Genomic DNA, 6,979 nt, shown 5'->3' on the forward strand with positions numbered 1-6,979 from the left:
TTATTGCGGTTTAGTTGTTACCAATGCCACAATGCCGAGTTCCAATGATTCTTGCGGTTTTAACAGAGAATTATACTTGTACTTAAAACTTTTATATATTTTTTTTTTTTTTATTCCACTGACAATGTAAGTTGAAAAGGAACTAACGCGAAAAAAACACGCTGAGAAAAAAAATAATCTTGAAGCCTTCGAAGACTCTTGTTAAATATAATTGCACGACTCATGATGCGAAGCATCAGAGAGTGCTTTACGATCGAAAAATTTTTTTCGCCTCATTTTGGCAGCTATTTTATTATTATAGCCTTGTTAGTTCACGGAATCAAGATATTTTGCATGCTATTGTCGAGATAATTTAATGAAAATTAATTCCATACTTTTTAAAAATTGATTTACTGGAATAGAATCGGAAAAAAACACCAAAATAGGTCAAAAAATTTTCCTGTCCGTCATGTATGAAACGTCGGAAACACTGTAACTTGTGACAAAATCCATTATTTGAGTTAAATTTTTTTTTAAAAAATTCTAATCGACGATTGTAGGTCACTGAATGCGAATAATTAATTCAGTATCGTTTAGTTACAATTAATAAAAAACGAAAACTACAAGACTGTATATCTATATATATCCATGTAAAATTAACATGGATGGTGATATATCTATATCTATAGATATTATGTACATTTTATTCCACCAGGGGCGCCTGTGCATCACTTTCCTAGTACAGCTGTTTTTTTTTTTAATTAAAAATTTTTTTTTCTTTTTTTTTTTGCACGACTCATGTGTTTTTTTTTATTTCGTTTTTTTTTTTTTTCAATTCAATTCTCTTTTTTTTTTATTTGTTTTTATTTATATATATATATATTTTTTATTATTAATCGAGATATTTTAAAAAAATTCTTTTATATATAAAAGAATTATATAATTATAAAAAATTACTAATATAATTAAAAAAAAAAACAACAACAAATTTTAAATATTTTAAATTTATTCGTGCTTCCCGCCATTTTTTTGTTATTTTATTATTTCATAATAAATGAGCATTATGAGTCGTGCACTTTTGGATTTTCCCAATTTTTTTTATATATTATATTATTAATCAATTTGCTTGTAATCTTCACTCCCCCAACGGCTGAGAAAAAAAAACTACCGAAAATTTTGCTGCAACAGTTGTTACTTTAGTGTCAACATCTTACTGCCCTTAAGCTTAAATTCGACTAGGCTTGCACAACAGACCTACCATTTAGCGCTAAATATTGCATGTCTCATAATGCGAAGCATTAGAGAGTGCTTTACTATCGAAAAGTTTTCTTCCCTTTCTATCTACAATTATGTCTGTTAGTATCGTCTTTTTAGTACATAGAACCATCTTAAATTATGCACCTTATTACAAATAATGTAATAGAGATTATTTCTGCAATTTTCAAAAATTAATTTAGTGCAATAAAAACAAGAAAATCATTCAAATAAACTAAAAAAATTTTCCGCCAAGTAGTAAAAAAATTTTGTAGCTTGAAAACATCATATCTTGAAAAAAATAATATATTATTTCACTAATTTTCTAACTTCCTGCTGAGAAAATTGTAAATTTTCGAAAATTCGGGAAATTATTGTTTTTATCCCAATCATCGAAAATCGAATTTTCATCAGGTGTTGACATTTTGAGGTCTTGGGAACTTTCAAAATGATGTCCGAGTATCTTCTTGCGGTAATCGAAAGAGGTTGTTGGCCGTCAACTTTCATAAAAATTTAAGATCATTTGTTCAAGTAGACCCGAAGATAATTAAGAATTACGAAAAAAAAAAAAAAATTTTTTTTTTTTATTTTTCATTTCTCGAAAACGATTTCAACGATCAATTCCAAAATCTAATCAGCTCTAGAACTTGATAAGACGCGTCAATTGCCACCTCAATCATCTCAATCGGCTTATTTGTTCGGGAGATATCGTTGGAAAAAGAAATAGTAAAAAACGGTTTTTCATAAATATCTTTGAATCGACTGAATTAAACATTTTCAAAATTTAGTCAGCTTCAAAACTTGATAAGATGCGTCGATTTCTGTCTCAACCATCTCGATCGCTTAATTCGTTCGAGAAATATCTCCGGAGAAAGAAATGGTAAAAAAGGTTTTTCGCGAATATCTTTAAAATGACTGCGCTAATCATTTTCACAATTTCATTAGCTCGAAAACTCAGTAAAGAGTGCTTACTGCTACATTGAACATCAAAATTTATCAATTAGTTTAAAAGATATCGACGACAAAGAGTTGAAAAGTAACATTTTATGTCATTTTCCCCGGATAAATTATGATATAATGTAAAAACCATTAGCATCCAAGAGTATTTTCGAGCTCGATGAGCTCGAAAATATACTCACAACAATGTTTTCGAGTTCAAGAACCTGCTATGAATTTTCTTGTAGGAAATTTATCGCTCTTCAAAAAAGGTTTTTTACACGTTTTTCGTAAACCCAACCATTTAAGTGATATCGAAGCTCAAAGTTGATAGAAAACTTTCGCAAACCAACTCGAAACTTTGCTTCGATGATTTGAAAAATTCCTTTTATTTCGAGCTTAAATATCTCTTAAACGGTCGAGTTTATCAAAAAAAATCTAAGAGAAAAATTTAAATAAAATATTTTGTAAAATACGCAATGCTATGATTAATTTTTTTAATTTCTTCAGAGATACTTTTATCCCACTATTAAAATGAAAAATATATTTTACACTTTTTCATTAATTAAAATAAAGGATTAAATGTCCAAAAATGGAGCAGTGGCCACAGATGGTACCTCTACTTTATCTCAAATGATTTTTGAAATTGACTCATACTGATTTTTGACTCATACTTAGGGGGTCGATTTGGTGTCGAATGAAAATAATTCACCTCGATTTTTAGCTCTTTAACTCAAACGGTATTCGAGAATTTCAAAAGAACCTGTTTTTTCGAAATTATTTTTATTTTTATAGTAAAATTTGGAATTAATCAATGATGATTTTTTTCCTAATTTTTACGAGTCCAAAATATGAAAAAATCATATGATCATGATTCTCAAATGGAAATCCAATTTTTAACGAAAAAAAGAAAATTATAATCTTTTTTTTTTTAGTCTTTTTGAAATATGTCACTCACCAAAGTTCGTCAGAAAATAACTTTTATACTTCTCTATACTTAAAAATTTTTTTCAATATTTCGAAGTGGTGAAACAATTAAAGAAAAATTAAAAACTTATTTTTGTCTTAAAATCTTGCATTTTAACAAACTTATATTTTTTTTTAAATACAAGTAAATACGTATAAATTTTTTTTTTACTATACATCTTTTCAAAAGATAAACATAAAGAATCATTAGCCTAAAGTAATTAGAGGGGTTATTAATGATCCAAACGACACAGTTCCAGCTGGGCCCCAATAGGAAAATCCCCAAGAGATCCAATTAGAAAACTCCTGTTAGAAACAAATATCAAAATGCGAAAAAAAAACAAGAAAATTTTAATTAAATCCAAAATATAATCTAATGTACTAGGAACATTACTTAGAAGAAGTGCACATGATTCATATTGATGAAACAATCCCGGTAACTGCTGGGCTGGAACTTGCATCCTTCCGATTCTAAGTCGTCGATGCTATCCACTGCGCTGACCCACGTATGTGGGCGTATGTTTGTAAATAGTATATTTATTATGAAACCAAAGAATAACAGACGAAGAAACGAAAAATGATTTTCGGAGTGTATATAAAAATAAAAAAAGCTATCGTTAAAAAAAAAATTCTTATTTTTTACGGCCAAAATGGGATACCCCCTAAAAAAGGTGAAAAAGAATTTTTTATTTTCTCACTTAAGTCCCACTCAGAACCCAATTAGGAAAAATGGCAGTGATTGTTTTATTTCCACGTTGGAATTTCCTACTTAGGTCCCACACAGAACCCAATCGGAAAAAATGACAATAATGTTTTTATTTTTACGTTGGGATTTCTCACTTAGGCCCCAATTAGGACCCACTTGAGAAATACTGACTATTAACTATTTTATTTTTGTTTGGGATTTCCCGATTAGGTTCTGTTGGGGCCCTCATAAGGATTTCCTTATTAAGAATGCTTTATTGAGACCCAATGAGGTCCAGATATATACACTGAGCGATACCAAAATAATTTTAAGTTGAATTATTTGTCCTATTGACAAAAAATAAGTTTATTAAAACGCAAGATGTTAAGAAAAAAATAAGTTTTTAATTTTTTTTTAATTGTTCCACCACATCAAAAAATTCACAAAAACTCTGAGTATAAAGGAGTATAAAAGACATTTTCTGACGAACTTTGGTGAGTGACATATTTTAAAAAGGCTAAAAAAAGATTTATAATTTTCTTTTCTTCGTGAAAAATCGTCTTTCCGTTTGAGAATCATGATCATATGATTTTTTTATGTTTTGGATTCGTAAGAATTAGAAAAAAAAAATCATCATTAAATAATTCCAAATTTTACTATAAAAATAAAAATAATGTCGAAAAAACAGTTTCTTTTGAAATTCTCGAATACCGATTGAGTTAAAGAGCTTAAAATTAAGGTGAATTATTTTTATTCGACACCAAATTGACCCCCAAAGTATAAGTCAAAAAATCCGTGGGGGCGAAATTCTCATATTAATCTGGATATATCTTTTCCATTGATTAAAAATGCTATTTCGAATCGAATGGGACTTTAATCATAATTTTTGGAGGTCTTGAACAGGTTTTCGTCAAAAAGGCACTTTTTGACTACACGGAAAGAAAATTATGGGGATGGTTCCCATAATTTTGTGAAATTTTTTTCCTATACCAGTATAGGAATTACGACCATAAATTATGGGAGCAGTTCCTATAATTATAGGAATGTTATACCCATAATTATAGGAAAAGTTCCTATAGTTATGGGAACGATACCTCTAACATTATAGAATAGTTCCTATAATTATAGGAATGGTTCCTATAATTTATAGGAAGAATTCCTATAATATTATGGGAATCATTACCCTAAATTACAGGATTTATTCCCATAAATGATAGGAACCATTCCTATAACATTATATGAATGGTTTCATTAATAGTATCGGAATAGTTCCTATACCATCATGGGAATCATTCCTATAATATTATGGGAATGGTTGCCGTACTATCATGAAAATATTAAGTTAAAGAAAAGTGTGGAAATCACTTCTACAATACGCAGAAATATTATTAGATATAAAAACGAAAATTCAATCATTGAAAAAAAATTCGTATTTGGAAAAAACATTAAAATTTTTCTCGCCTCCAGGCGAATGGGTCAACTTTCGTCCCGCTATGCAAATCGAAGTTGCCGCTTTCCGCCTTCGTCGACGAGAAAAACAGTACATGGAGCGAATTTTTAATTTTCCGCTAAGAAAATTATTAATTTTCAAAAATCCGGGAAGCTATTGGTTTCACCCCGATTTTCGAAAATCGAGTTTTCATCAGATGTCGACGTTTTGAGGTCCCAGGAAGCTATTCTGACTATTTTCAGAAAGATGTCCGAGTGTCTGTATGCGCGTGTGTGTGTGTGTGTATGTGTGTATGGATGTAAACTTTTAATATATTTTTAATGAACTGACCGAATAACATGTTTGAGGTGGCAATCAAAAGAGTTTGTTGGCCGTCAACTTTCTGAAAATTTCAAATTGATCGATCCAGTAGACTCTAAGATATGGAAGAAAAACAAGAAAAACAAATTTTTTTTTTGAGTTTTTTTCAAATTTTTCAGAAATGGCTCGATCGATCAATTCCAAAATCTAATCAGCACAAGAATTTCATAAAACACGTCGATTGCCGACTCAACCATCTCAATCGGTTTATTCGTTCGTAAGATATCGTGGGAGAAAGAAATGCTAAAAAACGGTTTTTTCCTAAAACAATAGCATACAACAGTATTTTCGAGCTCAAAGAGCTTGAAAATGTATTCACAACAATGTTTTCGAGCTCAAGGAGCTCGAAAACTGCGGGAAATTTTGAGGCTGGCCCGCAGGGTCAACCGATAGACCGATTTTTTGATAAAAATTACACTGTAGTTTTGAGTAATCCTAGGCCGTTGCAAAAAATAGGTATTTTTTGTTTTAAATTTTAATTTTTTGTTTGAATATTACCGTTGCTAGACTATGTTTTACTCTATTATTGAGTAATTTTTTAGGCCTTATATTTCATCTATTATTGTGAATATCTCATCTTAATCTATTAATTTTTACTCCATGTGATGAATTTTTACCGCCCAATATACCATTCTTTTAAACCTACGAATTTTTTTATGACAAACTGCTTCTAACTCGAATAAAGTTTCTAATCTATGGAAGTAATTTTTACTCTAAACTGCAGAGTAATGTTTCAGTAGTCTCCGTTAATCTTCGGTTAATATCGGCTTCGATTAAATGTCTTTTATTTTGCTCGCGACAACTTACATGTTACGCACACAAACGTAGGCTTGGAAAAGAGTCGATCTCTGTATCTCTCTATAATTTAATATTAATTTTAAAATTGAAAAAAAAATTTTGTATTTTTTGTTTTTCAAAACAATACGAGTAATTTTTTTTTTAATTTTTTTAAAAATATTTATTTTAAGTCATATTCTAAGGCAGTTAGATGGTTTTTAAATTTTTTATAGAAACTTCAGCCTACCCTCGCAGATTTGAATCACGGTGGAAACACCGTGGAAGTGTGAACACCGTGAATCTACCGTGGGTTTGTTCCATTTTACCACCGTGTATACACAGTGTATCCACTGTGACTACGCAGTGTATCCACCGTGATTCCACCGTGGCTTTACCACCGTGTATACATCGTGTTTCCACTGTGATTACGCGAAGTATCTACCGTGATTCTACGGTAACTTTGTGCGATTTCACCACCGTGGTTCCACGGTGTATCCACTGCCTAATCACAGTGTATACACGGTAATAAAGCCACCGTGGAATCACGGTGGATACACGGGGTAATCACAGTG

Source organism: Microplitis demolitor, chromosome 1 (assembly GCF_026212275.2).
Source record: "Microplitis demolitor isolate Queensland-Clemson2020A chromosome 1, iyMicDemo2.1a, whole genome shotgun sequence".
NCBI classification, from domain to species: Eukaryota; Metazoa; Arthropoda; class Insecta; order Hymenoptera; family Braconidae; genus Microplitis; species Microplitis demolitor.